The sequence below is a fragment of the Sinohyriopsis cumingii genome, chromosome 16, assembly GCF_028554795.1.
Source record: "Sinohyriopsis cumingii isolate HCF-2022 chromosome 16, ASM2855479v2, whole genome shotgun sequence".
Classification (NCBI taxonomy): domain Eukaryota; kingdom Metazoa; phylum Mollusca; class Bivalvia; order Unionida; family Unionidae; genus Sinohyriopsis; species Sinohyriopsis cumingii.
This window is the reverse complement of record NC_142976.1, coordinates 78,886,043-78,899,524: the sequence shown is the minus strand read 5'-3', so window position 1 is coordinate 78,899,524 and position 13,482 is coordinate 78,886,043. Positions and strand designations below refer to the sequence as shown.

The 13,482-nt window shown below is 35.0% G+C and overlaps 1 long non-coding RNA gene across 1 annotated transcript in view; it reads left to right on the top strand.

The window, feature by feature from the left end:
* Positions 1-13,482, top strand: part of LOC149780860 (uncharacterized) — a 33,704-nt gene that overhangs the window by 903 nt on the left and 19,319 nt on the right. The window lies entirely within an intron of this gene.

Here is a 13,482-nt window from a genome sequence, read left to right as displayed (position 1 = left end):
AAAAACAAATATCTTTACTTCTTTTTTTGTTATGGGGGTGAGTGAAGAAGAAAGGAAGGTACTGAAAAAGACATTGAGACAGTGACAGCTGCTGATGATGACTATGCACTGAAAGCCAAGATACATAGGAAAATGTCCTTTATCACAACATTAAAATAATTTGAGGACAAAGTCGCTGAACTTGGAGCTCTTAAAAAACAGCTTGATGACACGCAACAAGAACTGAAATATTCAGTCTAAAATATTTTGGACTTTGTAAATTGTATAGTGTAGACAGAGTAAAATGAACTTTGTTCAGTGTCTACACTATTCTAATGCCCATATGTAGGATGTTTAGTATTAATGGGAAAGATATCAATAATCATACTCTTGACTTCCTGTTTTATTTTTGTGTTTTAAAAAAAAAAATTTGCAAAAAATGTTCCTCATAGGGAGTAATAGTAAGTATTAACTTGTGTTTACATAGTTTCATTTATGTATCCTTTAAAATTAGTGTAATAATGCACCGTGAAAAACATGATTTTGAACCTTGAAAAACCTTGAAAATTTTGAAAGAAATATGCTTTTAACCCTGGACAATGGTAAAAGGGAATACAAGTAACAAGCATGTGGACAAAGTTAATATACATAAGTATAATTTTAATATGGTGATATTGACTTGGTGTTATTACTTAAAGACTTCTTATGCTATCTAGTTGGTCTTAAATGATAAGGGCAGTTTTGAAAGTACTCACTCTGCACCTATTGGTACAGGGTCAGTCTCAATATTTTAAAAATAATTTATGTCTCATACATTTTTGTTTTTGTTTTTGGTAGTTTCCTTACTCCACGAAAGACATTATTGTCTTTTTCATCAATATTTTGTATCAATCTCATCCTCTTTTATGCTAACATGTACTTGTTCTTTGTGTGGTATAAGCAAGCACAAAATGGCACATCATGCTGTCCCCATTTCATGGTAGTAGTTCTCCCAGCATGCCTCTTCCGGATCCACTTTTATTTTGTTTCTCTTTTTTTTACCACAGACTACACACATATTTTTCTCTATACTTGGAATTTTCATTGATAATATAAAATGAAAAATGTCTACCCTCCAGACTGTCCGTTTCTTCCTTTAACCAGTTCGGCCCCGATCCCGTCTGTAAGCGTGATGAGGCTGTACCCTACTTCCAAGCTCTGCAGCATCAAGGTCATTTAAGATACACCAACGTGGGTGTATTTTGAAAAAAGCCGACAGATATAGCTCTAAAATGATATCAGATAATCTGGAAGTTCTTGTTGCACTACAAAGAGAAAAACCTCATTTTTTAACCCGTTTTTTGTTCACCCAAAATTCACTCGAGATCGGAATGTGATTTTGTGTTCCGGATTTTAGACCTTTTGGCTTCTGATCTAAGGCATACTGGTCTTAACTGCACACAGACAGGTGAACCTTTGCAAAAACTAGGATACGGTGGGCATTTGGAATATATTGCAGTCTCCATGAGAAAATGATGTTAAGCCAAAAATAAATTAAAAATAACAAAAAATGAACTTCAACTTTTACCCTTCTGCTCATGCGCAAGCAAAATAACCAATGGAAAATGATGTTTCTAATACAACTAGGCATTAGTCTCATGGAAAATCTGTTGAAGGCCAATGTATTACAATGTATTCAGAAATAGCCCCCCAAATGTATTTCCTATGCACATTTCAGGCAAAAACAACAAAAGCCTCTGGGGCCGAATGAGTTAAACATTGCTTCAACAAAATCAGTACTTTGAACAATCAGAGATACTAATTCTCTTCTAAACACATACTGAGGCATGTTTACTACATCTGGAGAGGATATTTTATATAATATATAAGCATTTAAAAATGTTAAACTGAGCATATGAAAGAAGAAAAAAATTCCACTGGTTAAGTGTTCTTGAATTCAATCATTTATGACACTATTTGATTTGATGTATTTATACCCCACCCCAAATACTTATAAAGATTGACTATATCATGCCATTCAATAGCAGGGCCAGTCTCTTTGGGTCACTGTTACCTGTTAGAGCATTTTGTACTAATGACCCTGTTTTACAAAGGAGAATGGATTGCACTTATCATTGCATTTCATGGCTGCTAAACGACCAGTACACCTTGTGTAACTCTCATCTTGAACTATCAGTGTTTTGTCCTTAAGAGTTTTGAATCCCTCATCTAGTGCTGCAAACTGTCTCAACTGCACTTATTCCTAAGTCTCGTAGGACAGTCTTTGAGATGTGTTGTAACTGTCCATGAGCAAAGTGTCTCAAAAAATGTTACATAGCCAAGTTGTATGTTTTGCCATTTTCACTTACAGGTGTGCAAGTTGTACCAACATACTACTGAAACTCGCAACAAAATCCATTATTAGGGTCACAGATCTTATATTACTTTGTTCCATATTTGATAGTTTATCTGGATTGTAAATTCTGAATGCCTGAAATACTTTTACAAGTAATGCTAAAATTTTACATGTTTGTCATGGTATTCTAGTCTGGACAATATTACAACATCCACTGTCAGCAGACTTTGTATTTTACAACAAACATATGTCACCCAAATACGAAGAATGGATACAAAATGAAACTACCATATACAAGTTACATTATTCGTCAGCAGCTTGGAACAATTATGAATCATTTGACTTTTCATTCAGCCACTGATAACATATATAAGTATAAAGATGATATTCCAGATTTGTCCACCTTGTATGATTTACATTCTTTTCTAATAATTTAATAATAACCTTATTAAATGCAGTTTCTCAGTTGATTTGCATATTGTTATCTTGCATTGAATTTGAGTACCTTACTTCCAGTTTGTCATACAGAGAAACTTTTTGCATCTAATTCGAATTGAGGATTATTGTTTGTTCAAGTCCAGAGTAAAACAATAACCCAGGGTTCATAGAGAGCCTAAAAAAGCATTATAAAAAAGTTTTGACCTAAAAAGAACTTTTTAAAAAAGCATGAAATTTGGAGGGGAAGAAACCTTATAAATTAAAAGAAAACCTTTAAAAAAATATTCAACTTGAATCAGCAATGAAAAGGTAAATTAAATTTTTTTAATGAAAAAGTCAGCACTGCTTGATAAAAGAAAATGTAAGCCGCACTGGAAATCAACTACAGCTGTCGTACAAACAGGTTATCAGTAACTTGCACATCAGGTTTATCCTGGCTTGCAGTAATGGCGAGCAAGACACATTTTCAAATGAGTTGGTTATCCAGACTGGAGTACACTCCTTGCTTGGTAAAATATGAAAATGTGTATTCTATTCTATGTAAATTGTGTAAAAGATCATTTAGTATTATGAGATTGGGTGAAAGTGGCTTACGAATTCACACAAAAAGGAATAAAACCTCCAACAAATGAGAAGAGCATATCCTTCACATTCGACTTGAAGGTCTTGACTGTGAGTATAAATATACATTGTCTGTCTGCCTATCTTTCTCTCTGAATTATAGCATCACAAATAATTTTGCAGAAATCACATTGAATTTGAAGCCAGTTACTGGAACAAAGAAAACTACTGGGAACAAAATTAAAAACCAGTAAAAGGGTTTAATTGTCCTAAATACTCACTATTTTAGTATTTTCTAGGATATATATATATATATATATATATATATATATATATATATATATATATATATATATATATATATATATATATTACTTACTGATTACGTTTGCATAATGTTGTTTTGTCATCATTATTATCTTAGACTTTAGTATTAAGGGTATTAAAAGGAAGACTACTGTATCAGAACTGTAACAGTAAGTTTACCACCCCTAATTAAAATTAACAATTTATGTATAGCTATTCAAAGTGTTTGAATATTTATTTTTTTATGGTGGGCTCCATTAAAATTAGTACTGATAAAACTAAAGCAGATAACAAATATAAATAGAATTTGTGTTGAAACTCTTCCAATAAGCTATAAATTGTGGTACATTGAATGCATAGAAACTATAAGCAGTATATACATTATGGCATGAAAAAGGTAGAATTAAATTAGAATAAAATAATATTTAATAGATTGTTTTTTCTTTCTTTTCTAGTGTCAACAGCCTGATTCAGGAAAAGTAGTTACCACAAAATCTGAATTCTCAGCCATCCTGTTCAGTAGTGTCTACTACGTCAGCATCTATGCAAGATCACGTGGCAAAGGAAGACACATTAAAAGCAGAAATTATTTGGACATTGCATACAATAGATAAACACTGCATCTTTTCATCAAATTCTGGAATAACAAAAGTATTCCAGTACATGTTTCCTGATAGTACAGTTGATTAATAGTTCAGCCTTTCAGACTGGAAAACATCATATTTGGCTTCATTTGGATTGGCTCCATATTTTACATATCTTTTGGATAGTTGGATAATATTGGAAGAGTTTGTTTTGCTCTTTGATAAGAGCATTGATGATGTCCTTCAAACTAAACAAAAGGATTTCCACATAATGTATGTTTGTGGGGTCAGGGCACAGTCAAGACCAAGTATTTAACATAAAAGTTCCTTGGTCATTGTACTGCCTCAGATATGGTCTCGGCATTAGAATCTGTGAAAATAAACCTGAATTTGAACAATTTTATTCAGTTATCTATGGATGGGCCCAATGTTAATTGGGCTTTTTATAAAAGATTGATTCTGAACATGGTGTCACATTGTTAAATACAGGAAGTTGTTCACATAACAAGGTTTATGGTGCATGCAAGGCAACAGTGAATGCTATTAATTGGAAATTAGACAAAATTCTGAAATCCCTTTTCCAGCTTTTTTTTAACACACCGGCAAGAAGAGAAGGTTTTTTAAATGTTATTGGTATTTCCACCTTTCCTCTTCAGTTCTGCAAATACAGGAGGTTAGAGAACACCACCATTGCTCAGAGGACATTAAGTCTGGTGGAATCTTTAAGAAAATATGTTGGTGAGTTAATGAAATCAAGTGTTTCTAACTCGAAAACCGAGTCCTTTAAAATTGTGAAAGTGGTTTCTCAGGTAAATAAAGAAGTTGAAGAGGTAAATATGGCAGAAAAAACTTTGATTGCCAAAAGGGTCATTATTGACACCATTAGAGCTGCTGGTGGAATCTATAAAGTTGAAATCACCCCAAGTCTTCTTATCAGTGCCGGAGTGCATACAGCAGGTACGAAGTATTTCTTCAAGACAAAAAGAAGAAGGAGACTGAGACAACAAATAGGAAAGTAAAACATTGGATGAGGAAATCATGGATTTGAAAAAGAAAAAAGAGCACGCACTTATGATATAGCAATGATGAACAATTTTGCTGCATTAAAAGCTGAACATGAGAGGAACGTTACTTTCATCAGCATATCAAATAGCTTAAGGACATCCGTGGAAAAAACCTAGAAGAACAGTTGAATCTGGACAAGCAGGTCGATGATAAACTACAGGCATTGAAATACATCTAAATTTTGCATGACACTTTATGCAATGTATAGTTTTGTCCACATTTTCCTATTTTTGAGAACAATGAATTGCTCTGCTTTTGTGTATATATGTATATAAATGAATTAACCTTTCAATGCTTGTTCATTATGTTCATTCATGTAAATTGTACCTTGCTAAGGATGTAGAAAAGAAGTTGAAGTAAGTTAAATGTTCAAAAATAATGTTACGTTGATGAATATGCTATCATTTGCATGCATGAGTGTCTGAACACTTTGCAAAAATGTTCACAAAAGCCTTTAAGAAATATTAAAAAACACTTACAATTTTTAGATCAGAAATTGCTACTAATCCTGATATTAACCACCTATCAGAATTAACTCATCATGTGACACACCAGATTATTGGCATCCAGACTAAGTCAGTTTAGAGACAAATCAACAGAGAAACGGTGTCTATTATATGATCTGTAAAATACTTTATAATCACACATGAGAAACAAGTTTGTAATATCTTCTTTTACACTGATATATGTAATCAGTGGTTGAACATGTCGATGGGATAAAAAAAAATTTTTAGGAAAGAATAAGCAAGGGAACAGATTCCAAACTGCACATATAATTGCACTGGTCAACAGTGAAATCATTACTGACTTGAAAAGGCCCTAATCTGTAGTATTTTGGTGTGCCGAACACGAATATAACCGTGAAAAATTTGTATTGGCTCTCGTTTTGAAGATATTCATATACCTCATTTTCTATGTTTCACTGTGTAAATTTCTCCAGTAGGACTGCAGCAACATCCGGAATAAGGATGTAACATTGCATAATACCATCATGCTCACATCATCCACAGTTGATTGCATCATTTTCTGATGCAATGCAATACTAATGCCATGCGGCTGCTGAAGTAAGTTGACGTCAGCAGTGTACTATACATGTGTAGGCCTATTATACTAATGCCAGGCGGCTGCTGAAGCTGACGTAAGCAGTGTACTATATAAAGCCCAATCAGATAGGTTCAGCATTTAAAATATTTTAGATGTTGTGCGAGACAGTTCAAGCTACTGTTACATAAAACTTATTATTTTATCCATTTACGTACAATAAAGAACAGTAATGCCTCGAAAGTGTGTTAATACCGCGGACAATTTTTGCTATATTTGTGGGGAAGTGACATTTGCCAACCAGAAGAAAAGTATCAATTCTCAAGTGAAGAAGGCATATCATCTTTACTTCGGATGCAAGGTTGGTGACCAAGACAAGCCTTGGGCTCCGCATATATGCTGTGCTACATGTACAACACAGCTTTCACAGTGGTTGAATTGCAAAAGGTCATCAATGCCGTTTGCAGTCCCAATGGTGTGGAGAGAGCCAAGCAACCACCTAAATGACTGTTACTTCTGCTTGGTTCCTCCTCTTTCCGGCGGAATAACGAAGCGAAAGAAGTCGAGAATAGTCTACCCAAACATTCCGTCTGCATTGAGACCAGTTCCACATGGTGAGGGACTTCCTATTCCAGAACCTCCAGCAGAATATTCTCTTGATTCATCTGACGAAGACAAAGGTGAGTCGACCTGTTCTTCTCCTGGTCCATCAGCATGCAGTGATCCAGATTTTCACTGTGGTGCATCATCAACCCCACACAGAATAACACAGGAAGAACTAAATGACCTGATTCGTGATTTGGACTTATCAAAGAACAAGGCAGAATTGCTAGGATCAAGACTCCAACAATGGAATCTTCTAGAAGAAGATGTCACAATTACTGCATATCGAAAGCGCCACCAGCAATTGGAGCCTTTCTTCAGAAAGGAAAGTAATCTGATATTCTGTTCCGATATTGAGGGCCTCATGAATGCTTTAAAAATCACTCATGACCCACAAGAATGGAGACTATTTGTGGACTCTTCGAAACTGAGTCTCAAGGCTGTGCTTTTGCACAATGGAAACATTCTTCCATCTATTCCAGTAGCGTATGCTGTCCACATGAAAGAGACATACGATAACTTAAGGCAGCTACTGAATTCCATTGAGTATAACAAGTACAGCTGGCACCTCTGTGGTGATTTGAAGGTAGTTGCCCTTTTAATGGGACTGCAGCAAGGATATACAAAATACATGTGTTTCTTATGCGAGTGGGATAGCCGAGCAAGGGAAATGCACTACATGAGGAAGGAATGGACTCACAGGCAGAATGTAGCCATTGGAGAGAAGAATATCCAACACCCAGCTCTGGTTGAGGCTCAGAAAATCTTGCTACCACCCCTTCACATCAAACTAGGTTTGATGAAGAACTTCGTGAAAGCCATTGACCGGACTTTGCCAGCATTCCGATACCTGCATGAAAAATTCCCTCGACTCAGCGAAGCAAAGATTAAAGAGGGAGTTTTTGTGGGTCCTCAGATTCGAGAGCTTTTCAAAGATGACCGGTTCAACAACTTGCTGGAAGGTGACGCGAAACAAGCATGGAATGCTTTTCGCCTAGTTTCTACAAACTTCCTCGGAAATGTTAGGGCAGAAAACTATAAGGAACTAGTAGAAGACATGTTGATGAAGTATAAGAAACTTGGCTGCAATATGTCTCTAAAGATTCACTTCCTTCATTCCCATTTGGATTTCTTTCCTAGCAACTGTGATATTGTTAGTGATGAACACGGCGAACGTTTTCATCAAGATATCGCAACAATGGAACAAAGATACCAGGGAAAATGGTCCACTACAATGCTGGCTGACTACTGCTGGACACTCTTCAGATATGCTCCCGAACAGCTGTACAAGAGACAGGCGAAGAAATCTAAGATGTAGTCAATGACTTGATTTTTTATAGGTAGGCTATTACAGTTGACCTTTTACTATTGGAATGCATTTCGTTATGTAAACATTAATTTCTTGCAGATTACAAAAAAACTAGAGCCAATTTTGCAATTTGACTGTCATATTCGTGTTCAGCACATAAAAATTGATAAGAATTGACTAATTTTATTTCAGTAACATGACTTTTGTAAAAATTTGTTGTCCAGTGTTGTCAGTGTGCAAAACTTGTCAAAAAAAGTCCTGCAAGCCCATCTTGAAAAGACCACTGGTCCTGTCCATAACCAACTAGTCCAACATTTCGTCATACAAGAAGACAGTGTCACCAATGACTCAATGGTGAATGCAGGTAGGTATGATTAAAGAGGCCAACAAGTACTCGGGTACCTGCCCATTGATAATAACAAGGTTAATAGACTGAACAACTGAGTACCTGTTAGAGAAAAAAAGTTTTCCAAGTTCAAATCAGGACACAGAATAATGATTACAGTTCGAGGCTCATGTTGTTTACGCATTTATTCATCATCAAAGGGGCTCATATGGTTGCTTACAATTTACTTGTCATAAATGTACTATATAATAATACAAGGTAAGACATTTCTCTCCTTTCTCATGTGACCTATTTAAGAATCAATGCTGGTCAAGATAGACCATCCTAACTTTGTGCCCATCCATGTTTCATGCACCATTTTTCGTGTGACTTAAAGACACTTGTTTTGAGATCCTAAATACATTAACTGGGTCAGTACCTTTCATCAACAGCAATACTAAGTACTGATGAAGAAATATTTGACAAAATAAAATTTAAATGCATACTACAATTCAAGTAAAAGAAAGTACAATAGAAATGTCCAATTTAACTAATGCCATTTTTGCCTCAAGCTTGTGGCCTGGAGCAAGTGTTAGTCGTTCAAGTCATGGCTGCTGTCCACATGTTTGTTTACTGGACTCTATTTTGATTAGCAGGAAACCCAAGACAGATATTTTTGTCATGGCAGAGGCAACAGTCTTGTGTTTAAGTCTCATAGAAAGATACAGTATAATTGGATAGATTTTGTTCTTTGAACAAATATGTTGTTGTGGACAGGCTGCCTAGATTCTGCAAAATTGATGCTAGGTTTCCGAATAGGCAAGCACAGGAGTTGTTATCTATGCATGTGCTGTACCTAGATATTCTGTTTGACAGTATTATGGGCATGTAGTGTAGACATCATTTGTCATTCCATTTATATCTTGTGTGTCCTTTACACCTTGATTCAGTTTGTGCACAGTCATATCATGCACTTTGGTGGGGCATCCATATTCCATGAACATAATAGTTTTGTATATTTTTTTTCCATTTTATTTTCATTTCCACTTGTGCATTTTCCTTAGTTATATACCATTTTTATACTCACTTATCAGTTGAGTCAAACTGCAGACAACAGAGATCCTGATCTGTCGAATCATAAGGTGCCTGCAGATTAGGGTATATATTATTTGTTCAACTGATTACTCCTAAAACAAAACCTTACAGACCCAGATCTGCCATCACATTATGCAATGGCATATCTGGGTCTGTGCAGTTTGCAGATGGACTCGTCTTATAAGCAAGCATATATGGTATGGATGTGCATAAATTTATTAAGTCTGATTCCTATTGAGTAGCAGCTATTTGACATTTGCTTCAGTTGTGAGATATTTAACTGTGTATGATGTAATCGACCAGCCTTGATGAGGCAAGTACCGAGTTGAGGAATGCGCGAGTACAGACTCACACAGTACAATTATCTGATGATATTATAAATGTCAGTGTTGTTTAAATGTTAAATACCTGCCACCAGTAAACTCACATCACTGCCAATTTTATTCAACCAATTTTTCTAAGTTTACAAAGTTTGATACAAGAGATGATTTGCATGAGAACATAGTTGTCGTGGCTGAGTTGGTTAGACCAGTTTAGTCACATTACTGTGTAGATAAAAATTGCCACACTGCATTTTAGTACACATTGTGGAACAGAGAATATGATTCTTATAGCAGATATAATGACAAATTGACCATTAGAAAAGGAAAAAAATAATTCTGCAGAGAAGTTGTTTCCAACCTTTTTGAAAAGGAGGACCTCTGCTTAGCTCAAAAAATTTCATAGACCCCCATGTGCTAATAGTTGTACTTTTAGGTTCTGTTCATTCAGAAAATACATAATGACAATAAATTATGAACTCTGTAACCATAGTAAATGAATTTACATTTTATTCATCACAACAACATATACATACATTTGAAAAATACATGTAGTAGTATATGTACGAGACATTATTAGGTCAGTCAGTCGCAGACCCCTTGGAATAACCCATGGCCACAACCCACAAGTTGTGAACAACTGCTCTAGAGATTTTATTAAATGTAAGAGACATTGGCAGCTTTACATTCTCAAAGCCATAATACAAATTGAAATGGCATGAACAGTAATGATTTGATTCATCAGTCTCCTGGAGTATCATAAAAATCACTTTATGACTTTAACATTCTATGTTGTCATGATTTTAAAAAATGGATAGAAAAACTGTCTACAGAATGGAGATTTCATTACAGGTAAGTGACATTGGCATATGTAAACTGTATGTACGCATAAGATGAGTCCAACTGCAATCTTCACAGACCCAGATCTGCCGTTGCATCAGTTTCTGTGCAGTTTGTGATGATAATCAGTAGAACAAATTGCATTATGCCCCTGCTTATCAGGATCTTTGTGGTTTGCAGTTTGACTCTACTTATAAGCAAGTACAGATGGTAATGCTCTTTTCGTTATATACTTTGATTTTTGTTTGATCATGTAAAGAAAATGATACTGTTGGCTTTCCTCATTGAGGTAGAGGAGAGCTATAGCACTATCCTTTGCTTCAGCATCTGGATGTATTGAGGCATATACATATGTACAGCCTTACTGCATTTGAATCATTCTTTCTTCCTAGGTCCTAAAAAAACAGTTTGGAGTGGGCTTCATGGCATCAAACCCCACAAGAGGAGGCCAAGGGATATAACTTTGTAAATGCATATGTATTATTTGCACATTCTTAGTTTTTGTGTGTAGCTTGTGACCAGATAGGTATTTTGCACCCTGTATGCTTACTGCAGTACCCGGAATTATGAAACTTCATGACAGAATTCATCTTGATGAGTACTATACCCTTATTGCAGAAGTTGGTCACTATGATCCATATTTTATGATTTTGTTTAAATTTTGTTTGTCAATCAGGTTAGTATTTGATGTTATTTTCTCAGACATTGTTTATGCTGGAATCATGAAACTTGACGATTGAATGCATCTCTGTTGTTACCACACTCATATAACCAAATGTTACTATAGACTATATTTTACTTTTTACTGGCTTTGTTATGTGACATGTTATGCTTTACTGCTTTTTAGAGAAAAATTGTATGTTTGAAGTTCATTTCATGCGTGCTGTTCATGTTTGAGTCATGAAATTTGAGAACTTTATAGCCTATATATCACTTTGTACTGGCTTTGTTGTGTGACATGCCATGCTTCACTGCTTTACAAACTAAAATTGTATTTTAGAAGTTTATTTTGTGGGTGCTGTTCATGTTTGAGTCATGCAGTTTGAGTATATGAATGCATCCATCCCTGTTAGTACTGCATCCTTACAGAGGTCACTGTGACTTACATTTTATGCTTTACTATGTAACAGGATAGAAACTAAATGGAAATGAATTAGGTGAAAACAACAAAAATGGTGTATGTGAATAACAAATCTTATGATACTGAAGTATGAATCCAGAAACTTGCACCATAAATATTAATGCAACAATGAAATGGAAAAAGAAATATTTTAAAAAGAACAAAACAAAGCAAACTTTACTAATCATAACAAAACAATACGAATAATATAAAAATGGATTGCCTTACACAGTGACATTAACTCAAAAGATGTTAATGACAACATCATCAAGCACGACTAATGAATTTCATATTCACCATATTATGAACATATTAATATACATGTGTTGGTTCGTGTAAGGGACCATCCATTTAGTACATATGCTGAAGGGGAGAGTGGGTAACCCAAATGCATACACTTGCCTATGTGGAGTCTACTGATAATGTATATATGCATAGGAAACTGGGGGGGGGGGGACCTCGATAATAATTTGTCTAATATGTAACCTTTTTGACTGGGTTCAGTCAGCATTTAAATTTTAATGGACACTAGACAAACTGTTTAAAGTTATGCAGCTTATTTCTTTGATGCAGCCAGACATTCAACATCGATGGACTATCTGTTTTATTAAACACGTTAACATTATTAACCCTATATGGTTACTGCTGGATTAAATATAGGCTGTTCTATAGAATTCATTGGTGGGGTGTCAAGCGTATATACACAGGTGGGGTGTGTAAAAAGTATGCATGTGTACGGTTTGGAGGAAGGGTCAAGCTTTGCCAGATTTCTCTGTACATACTAAATGGATGGCCCCTAACCATATGCACTGACAACGATCCAGATTCACAGTTAAAGATCTAATTACAATGTTCAAAATTCATATCTTTTGAATGACTCTTTTGACACTCCATCCCCTCTCCATTGATGCACTTAATTGCTCGGTTGCCAACAATTTTGCTGCCTAGTGTGTATGTTGCCCTGATACCAGCTATTTTGCTTTGTTTCCAACAAAGTTGTCCTGTTGCCAGCTGTGAGGCAATACTGCCATTTATATTGCCCTTTTTGTTAGATACACTGCCATGTTTCTACCTACATATTAACCAAACTGGTTAGCATATTGAATTGAATAAACATTTATAATAATAATCAAAAATATATACAGCTGATGAATCATACCCAGCATGTAAAATTACACAATTGTAATTATTGCAAAAATAAATCTAAATACATATAATCTTTAACTTACTGCTTCAATATAAATAATAGTAAACTACAGCAAACTGATTATTGTTCATATCCAAACACAGAACAGTTTTCTGGAATTCAAAATATCAAGAATAAAAGATAAAATGGTATGTCCATACAAGACATTTATAGTATGTATACAATTGCAAATATAACTTTGTAAAAGTAAACTAGTACTCACCCTTTTATTCATAGTAAACTGTTTGTAAAGTAGACACTACCTGACAAGATCTCCAGATCGCTGTGCCTGCACATAGCATAATGCATCATATATGTACAAAAACAAGGTACAAGACCCAAGGATAAAGTACCCATGCACATCATGAAATATGG